At 35.1% G+C, this 9,428-nt stretch overlaps 1 non-coding gene across 1 annotated transcript; it reads left to right on the top strand.

The window, feature by feature from the left end:
* Positions 1 to 958: 958 nt before the first annotated feature.
* On the top strand, positions 959 to 1,065 carry LOC128294674 (small nucleolar RNA R71). The gene has a single exon (XR_008284982.1). It is a non-coding gene; the product is annotated as a small nucleolar RNA R71 (small nucleolar RNA).
* Positions 1,066 to 9,428: the final 8,363 nt, after the last annotated feature.

Here is a 9,428-nt window from a genome sequence, read left to right as displayed (position 1 = left end):
CAGTTGAATAAGATAACTCTTCTAATTAGGTAAATCTGCATAGTTAGGATTTACCTTTTCACTCTTTGCAAATTTTGATTCCTTTGGTGTAGAAAATTCCACTGCTGGTTGATTCTTCTAAACGGGCTTATCTTCGACATCAATCTATCGGGGTTCTATAATTTTACCATTTCGCAATGCCACTACCTTAATATGTTCTTTACCTAAATTTCTTGGATTCTTAGTATCGCTCAGAAAGGTTCCTTACAGTCTATTACAAAACTCTATAGCTAACTGACCCATTTGGTTTTCCAAATTTTTCAGTGTTGTTGCTTGGCTTTGGATCAAAGTGTCGTTTTTTTCCATGTATGCTTTTAACAAGTTATCCAAACTATTTGATGCCTCAGCTTGAGGTGGTTTTAGGGCTTGCTAATTAAACCCTTGAAATTGGTTGGGTCTATACTACAAGAAGTTGTTGCACGGTCCATTTCCTTGGTTGCTCCAAGAAAAATTAGGATGATTACGACATGAAGGATTGTAGAAGATGGAATGGGGACCTTGTCCACTCTTATTTTGATGTTGGTTCCCACATGGTACACTGACTCAGGATTTGATGGACAATTCTAAAAGGAAAGACGTTCCCCATAATACATAGGAAAGTACTTCAAATGGGCTTGGTGGCTGAGTTGTAAAATGATTAGAACTATTAGCGTTAAATTGTTTTAACATGGAGGAAATAAATGATACATGAGCTGATAACGAAGTGAGGGCGTCAACTTTATGTACTCTGGCTACACATCTTCCTAAAGTTGTTCGATTTGTTAGCCATTGATAGTTATTATTTGCGATCCTTTCGATGATCTCATAAGCCTCATTATAAGACTTAGACAAAACTGCGCCATTCACAGAAGCATCTACCATCAATCTTGTATGTGCATTGAGACCATTATAGAATGTCTCCAACTGGATACAATGAGGAATCCCATGATGAGGACACCTATGAAGTAACTCTTTGAATCACTCCCAAGCTTTATACAAAGACTCGTCCTCCAGTTGTTGGAAAGTTGTGATCTCATTCCTCAACTTAGCATTTTTGCTAGGCGAGAAATACTTAAACAAAAATCTCTCTGTTAATTCTTACCATGTAAATATGGAACTTTGTGGCAATGAATTGAGCTATGCTCATGCTTGATCTCGCAATGAGTACGGAAAAAACTTCAACCTCAGTGTGTCTTCAGTCACATCGGCTATCTTGAATGAATCACTCACCTCCATAAAAAATCGAAGTTGGAGATGTGGATCTTCTGTGGGCATACCACTGAATTGGAAAAATGTTTGGAGCATTTGAAACATCACTAGTTTTAATTCAAATTGGGTTGCGTCAGTATCTAGCCTTCTAATTCTTGGATTTAACTCACTGAAAAGTGGCACAGCATATTGTTTGATGCATCAATCCCTATCATCAGCAATGAGGATGCGATTTTGTACACAATCAGCTTACCTAGGTCTTGATTCATATTTTCAAGGTCCATCTGACTTGTCATTGAGCTGTTCATTCACGTCTTCTTTGTCTGAAAGTTTTCTCAATTTCAAGGTCTACAGGGAGTAAATCGATAATTCGATCTATGTTCATAAACACCTAAAAAGAAAATCACAAAATTAAAACAAATAAGTTAGTAATGTTAGAAGTACACCAAATTGGAAGTAAATAATTTCACCAAAAGAAATTATTTTGAAAACAGTTAACAATCCCCGGCAACGATGCCAAAAACTTGTAAGCGTAGGTTTGTGCAAGTGTACATAGTCGTTATAAAGTAATAAGTATGTATTGAGTTATCGTCTACAAATGGATTGTATTTGTGTTAAATCACTTAATTTGTAAAATTATATTAACAATTTGGTAATAAAAACACAATATAGTTGAGAAGTGATGATTAACATATATTAAACTGAATGCAATGATTCTAATTACGTGATTTCGTTATAGGTTTTAGATATTTATAATTAATCGTTCTTGAACTAACTATTATCGCGATATAGGCAAGTGTACCTGTCGAATAGTAGTATAGTTTTAGCAAGACCGGATTGTCAAACCCAAAAGAACTAAAAGTACTAGTAATGACTGTCTTTTTATTATCTTACTTAAGAATAAAGAGGTTTTTATTTTAGCTAACTAATTATCTAAACTAAGAATTCACAGAGAATGGAATTGGGGAATTGCTTTTGGAAAAATCGATTGAATTAAGACAATACCTAATGAAAAATTCACCTAGACTGTACTTGTTATTCTGGCTCCGAATCAAACGATTTATTCATTTAACTAGTTTCGTAGAAATCCCTAAGTTATGTTATTATCCTTATTCAAGACTAATAACGTCTAATCCCTAGATTGAATAATTGAGACCTTTCTTTAATTAACACCCTAGGGTAGCATTAACTCGATCTATGGATCCCTTTATTAGGTTTCACCTAATCTGGCAAAATCTTGTCACCCTATGTCTAGGCGCGCAATCAACTCCGCTTAGTTATGACAAATGTACTCTTAGACAGGGTCTATTCCTCCTCTGAATAAGAGCTTATCTTGAATCAGTATCCTGGGATATTAAAATAAGAATTAAGAATGCATAATTAAGAACAAGTTAAATTTTTATCATACAATTCAGAAAATAATAACAAGATTCGTCTTAGGTTTCATCCCCCTTAGGCATTTAGGGGATTTAGTTCATAACTAAATAACAAAACATCTCAGAATAATAAAGAATACAAAACATAAAGAAACCCAAAACTTTTGAAGGGGAAATTGAGGAGAGATCTTCAGTCTTGATGGTGAATCCGGCTTCTGAGATGAATCAATCGGCTTCCTTGGAGTAATTCCTTACTCCCTATTCTGTGTCTCCTTTTCTTCCTCCTCTAGGGTGTATTTATAGGCTTTGGAATGCCTAAGAGCCCTCAAAATTAGCCTTTTCCAAATTGGACTCAACTTGGGCTCGGCAGGGACACGCCCGTGTGTGATTACTTCAGGCCATGCTCAAGCCTACCAAATTGACACGGCCGTGTGGTTTGCTCGTGTGAAGAGGCCGAGGCCGTGTTGATTTCGTACTTTGGCCCATTTTCTTTGTTTTTGGCCCATTTCTCGTTCCTTTTGCTCTCCTATGCTCTCCTAAGTATAAAACATGAAATTAAAGCATTAGGAGCATCAAATTCACCAATTCTAATGGAAAATTATCCATAAAATGCGTTAAGCATGGGGTAAAAATATGTATAAATTACGGTTTATCAGATCCCTAATAAAAATTATCCTAAGTATGCAAACTATATGAATGAAATAGATTTTAGCAAAATTAAACACAATTTGCAAAAATTATAACATAAATAAACTAAGGCAATTACTTTAATTAAACTCAATTTATTATCAACATGCTTAATAACATTCAGAAAAACATTCCGTGGAAACTCAATCTTTCAAGAGTTTCGAAACCACATTAGGTCATTTCAAAATCCTTTACTTAGTAAATACGCATTCTACTGATCCTTATTTACTAAGGGTTTATTAAGATTCGTGTGAGGTAACAAGGACGTGTTAGGTTTGAAATAGTTTAATCTCACAAATCTAAAAACTATGCAGATAACAGAGCTTGGTTAGAGTGGTTATGCCACCTATAATTTAATCGGGGTAGGATCTAAATTGAGCATGCACATTTCAATTATGTGTCCATTAGTCATCGTCTGGTTATGATCGCTCAACTAATTTAGGTGCATTTCAATCATGTATGAACGAAATACAAACTTGATTTTAATTGAAAACATGATCGATTGAGGCACAAACATTATAAGCATGAATCAAATAAATATTATTTAATCAAAGAAATCATCCTACCTTAAATAAAATTAAGCTAACATTGTTGTAAACAAGAACAAAGAACACATAACAAACATTTTTAGATTAAATCAAAGAAAAGAAAGTTTAAACCCAAATCGAAGTGGCGGTCACCCAAGAGTCTGACTAACTAGGCTCTTTCGCTTCTTTGCTGTACTCCATTACTGATGGCTCTCCAAGGTGGCCGACCAAGGGCTCTTTAAGAGGCTTAATTGCTAAAATATATATGAAGAGATAATGTTAGTCACGGGGAATGGAAAAAACTAGGAGAATTTGGAGAGAATAGAGAATGATAAATGATGAGCGATGAGGGGTGAGGAAATGAAGGGGTCATATTTATAGGTGAAGAGAGGTGGGTAGTTTGCTACAAATAGCTAGGTTTAGTCTCTTCAAATCTCTTTCTTGGATGGCCGGCCACAATTAGTGGAATTTGAGCTAATTTTTGCTTGATTTTTAAGCAATGCCATAATAACTCAGGACTAAGACTCAGTCAATCATAAATCTTCGGGCAAATCTCTAATTTCTTCAACAATGTGAGGACCATGTGTAATTAAACCAAAAAGTTCCTTGAAAGAATAGCCATGTGTAGTCAAATTTGGGTTGACTTGGTTTTCAATTTGGACGGTTTTGTAATCCAACAAAGCTATCAGACCTGTCCAAAATAAATTAATAAGTTAAAAGACCAAAGAATAAAATTTAGCCAATTTAAATAATTAATTAAAACCCAAATTATTAAATAAATATTTTAAAATGAATTATTAAATATAATTTTATATTTTATTGTTTAATTCAATCATGCATGACCCATTTTATGTCTTAAAATATAATATGCTCAAATCAATATAAAGTAAGCCATTTTATGCATGAAAACTATATAATAAAGCATAAAATCACATTTTAATAATTTCTATGTTATAATTTCATACTTTCACATATTTCATTAATTTATTAAACAATTACTTAGTTTTAACAATGAATTTAAGTAAAAGGGTGATAAATTACATTGGAAAAATCCTATATATTTTCAATTTACAAAGGTTTACCCGAGTATCCGATATTTTTATTCTGAGTGGTTCATTGGGTATGTTAATGATGAGAATAAATATGAAGCTATTATGACATGGTAGAGGTATGTACGCAAAGCTTATGTTTAGAAAATTTGTGGAATGATAATTTCAAGATAAGTTGTGATGGAATGAGTTATGGTCACGAGATTTTGGTAAATTACATTACCTTATGTTAAATTACATGTATGTTAATGTATGGTATGGTTAGATTTTGGTACTACGAGCTTAATAAGCTATATATCCGTTTTATTTTCCATGTTTTATAGTGTCACCAAGCAAGCTCAGGTTGGAGATTATATGAGTTTGCATCACACTATCAAACCATTATTTTGGGTACCGATGATTTTAAATATTTTGAGACTATGACATGTATAGGGATTTGGTCATTTTATTATATGTGTCATTATGATTTGGCCAAATGTATTGGCTTGTAATTGTCGAAGGCTTGATGTGGTATTTGGCCATGTAACTTGGCTTATTTTGGTTGAATTGGTTGCAAGCTTATATATATATATATATATATATATATATATATATATGCATACATGTGCAATTATCTCTTGTATGATGTGGTTTATAAATGCTTAGTAAAAGGTTGAATGTGGCTTAATGGTTTTGGCTGTTGAATGGTTAAGATTGGCTCGTTGGTATGATAGGAAAACTAAGTAAAATTATACATGTTATTGGTAGCCATATTGAAACTTGTAGAATGTGAGTTGGTATGTAACAACCCAATTTTAAGTCTAGTCGAAACAGTGGTTTCGGGACCAAAAATTTGATGCAGAAAAATTTATTTTTCTTTTATTTTTATGGTCTAAATCTTTATGGAATGATTTTGTGAAAATTTCGTTCGAAAATTTTGACATTTGAGCACTCAATTTAGCAAAAAGGACTAATTTGCAAAAAGTGCAAAACTTGAGTTCTATATGCTAAAGCTGTTTATTTTCCATGAGATTTTAAATTAGAGGTCCATGTTAGACAGGTGTATATTTTGATGGATAATGGTAGAAAATACATGTTTGTTGTTAGAAAAACAACTTTTGTTATGTGATTTTTGGTAAAAATGTCAAAAAGGACTTATTTGTAAAATATTATAAAATGAGTACTAAATATGTGAAAGAATGGAAAACGTGGGCTATTATAAACATGAAAGAGTTTCAGCTAGGCTTGAGTATTGAAGAAATTGAATACATTTCTTTTTACGAGTCTAGGGACTAAATTGTAAAAATGTGAAACATTAGGGGCAAAAGCATAATTTTTCCATAATATGATTTTTGGAATGAATTGAACAACGTGAATATTAAACGGGTTAAATTTTTATTATAGATCGAGAAAAACAAGGTTCGGACCTAGATCGAGGGAAAACAAAGTGTTTGACGATTAGGTCAAATTCTACTAATTTTTTTGTTCTGAGGTAAGTTTCGACAAGCGAGAATTCCCTATTGAGCCTTAGGAATAGAATAGGATATGAGTGACATGTCACTGGGAACCCATGTGTATATGTGTTTATGTGATCCAGGTGCTGGTCTCGTACGTCCTACCAGTTGTTGGGTAGTCTAGCATGAGTTACGGATAACTGACAGCTTGTGTGAGCAGCACTGTGTAGCTACATCCTCACTGGCAACTTGTGTGAGCAGGCCCATGAATAGCTCGAAAAAAAGCCTCTATGTATTATGAAATATGAGGTAGCTTTGGCTACATACATGGCACTTATGTGCAAGATTTCTGAGTATCCATTAATATCATGAGTGTTCAACAAGAATGTTAAAGTCGTGAAAGACTATGGTTATATTGCAAGTTGGTAGAGGTATGTACGTAAAACTCATACGTAACAAGCTCGATATATGATGAACCCTTAGTAAGATTGTGATTGAGTAAGTTATGACTATAAAATTTTAATAACATTCATGTCAATTTTCATCATGTTAATCGTATATTAAATGTGTGGTTATGATGCTCATTATTTGCATAGGAACTTAGTAAGCTTTATAGCTTCTTCTGCTTCCTTTCCCTTGGTTTACAGTGTCAGCAAGCTAGCTCAAGGATCGGAGATTGTTGGAGATCCAATAACACTATCAACAATTATTTTGGTATAAATGAATTCAACGTTTTGAGCTATGGCATGTATAAAGGACTTGGTCATTTTGTTATGTGTCATAACTGATTTGGCCAAATGTGTTGGCTTACATTAGTTGAAATTTCATTTTGTATAAGGCCTTTTGAAATTGGCTAATATTGGTATAAGTATATTTATATGATGATGCCCTTCATAAATGTGGAAACTTGCATGATTTGAGTTGATGAATATGAGATGTTTATGTGTGATAGATAGTAGCATGTGTATAATGTGTTAATGCCTTGGTTGTGGCTGATTTGGTTGTATGTATATGCTTGGATTGGTGCTATGATATGTTGTGTAGGTGTGTGCATAAAAGGGTGGCAAAAAGGCTTGGTAAATAGCCTTATTTTTGTTCACGTGGGTAGATACACGAGCGGGTGTCTAGGCCGTGTGTGACACACGATCTACCTCATGGTCATGAGTTCTAGCCGTGTGTCCCCTGCACCTTAATCTTGAGAAACAGACTGCTCAGAATTGAGCACACAGGCAGAGACATGGGTGTGTGTCTCAGCCGTGTGGATGACATGGCCTCAGGCACGGGCGTATGTCCTGGGCGTGTGAAGTCTGCAAATATTTAATGAAAAATCATGAATTTTAAATCAACCATACGGCTTACCACACAGGTGTGTGACTTAGCCATGAGCCTTCAATTTGTTCTTGGGTGATAAATAGAGAGTTACATGGGTTAGGGACACGGGCATGTGTGGCCACACGACCTGTCCCCATAGGCGTGTCCCGTATCCACACAGGCGTGTGACCCCCATTTAGTGAAAAATTTTCTAAGTGTTGCAAAATTTTTTAAAGTTCTCGGTTTAGTCCCGAACCACTTCTAAAGCATGTTTTGCTCGTATTAGAGGCTTTATGAGTATTTGCAAATGGTTTAATTAGGATGAAAATTTATGGCTCGAAAATGTATGTTTGTTCGTGTGATAAGTCAGGTAATGCCTCGTACCCTCGAAAACGTAGCATGTGTAAGAGTCTAGCTATACATGCCATATATGAACTGTGATAGTGTGATGACTCCTGACAATTTTAAACTATGTTCTCATATAGTAAATGGATCCCGGCCGAGCTAGAGCTGATGATGTAAAAAGTAATGCACCAACTCCCACTCAAAGGGCAGCGTCATCTGAAAAAAGACCTCCCTAGGTCAGCCAGGGAGGAGGGGCTAGGGAAGCCTTCCTCCACATGATGAATGACTAGTATTTAGAGTTTTTTCGACCAAATCTGAATGCTCAACATCCTTCACCCCCTCCTTATCCTCAACCGATTCCTGTAGTTCCCTAAGGTATGAAGTTCGTAAGACAGGATAAGCCTCCAGTTGATAAGATTCGAAAGCAAGGGCTGAGGAATTCAGGGCTAATGTAGATGATGTCGCCGAAAGAGCCGAATTCTTCCTTGAGAATACTATCAGGGTATTTGATGAGTTATCATGTACACCCGAAGAATACTTGAAATGTGCTATATCATTATTGAGAGGCACAACTTATCACTGGTTGTATTAGTTGAACGAACTTGCAAAACCGAAGAACTAAACGAAGAGAAAAAAAAGGCCGAGAGTGAGGCTAGAGATGCAAGAAAAAGGCTGATGAGTAGGTCATTTCAATCCCAGTCAAAGAAATCTAGAGAATTGAATTCTCGTTCAACTGTATCAACCGGGTATTTGCACAGAGACTGCGAGAAACAATATTTTAGTTTTAAATCTCAAGCTACTTCAATGGCATGTGTAGGTAATGTTAAGTCTAACAGACCCAAATGTTAGCACTATGGAAGAAGACATCCAAGCGAGTGTAGGATGAATGACCAAGCTTGCTTCAAATGTGGTTTTCAAGAGCATTTTATCCTAGATTGTCCTGAGATGGCTGAGAAAGAACAATTTCCAAGTGTAAGGCCGAGTTATACTACCAATAGAGGTAGGCCACCAAGAAATACCAGAATGGAACTATTAGTAAAGGTGTGACAAAAGATAGAGCTGTGAGATCTGAAGCCAGAGCACCTTCTAGAGCTTATGCCATTCGTGCTTGTGAGGATGCGTCATCTGCCAATGTGATTACTAGTACATTTTCTCTTTATGATACTAATGTTATTGCATTGATTGATCCTGGGTCAACTCATTCTTATGTTTGTCTGAATTTGGTATCTAGTAAAAGTTTTCCTGTTGAGTCTATTGAATTTGTGATTAAAGTGTCAAACCCCTTAGGCAAATATGCACTAGTTGATAAAGTTTGGAAGAATTGTCTTTTGATGATTCGAGGTCACTGTTTTTCAGCTGACTTAATGTCGTTGCCATTTGATGAATTCAATGTTATTTTGGGTACGGACTAGTTGACACTGCATGATGCCATAGTAAATTGTAGACAGAAAACTATTGAATTGAGATTTGAAA

The sequence above is a fragment of the Gossypium arboreum genome, chromosome 6 (assembly GCF_025698485.1).
Source record: "Gossypium arboreum isolate Shixiya-1 chromosome 6, ASM2569848v2, whole genome shotgun sequence".
Taxonomy (NCBI): Eukaryota; Viridiplantae; Streptophyta; class Magnoliopsida; order Malvales; family Malvaceae; genus Gossypium; species Gossypium arboreum.
The sequence above is the reverse complement of the archived record's forward strand: the minus strand, read 5'-3'. Positions and strand labels throughout refer to the sequence as shown.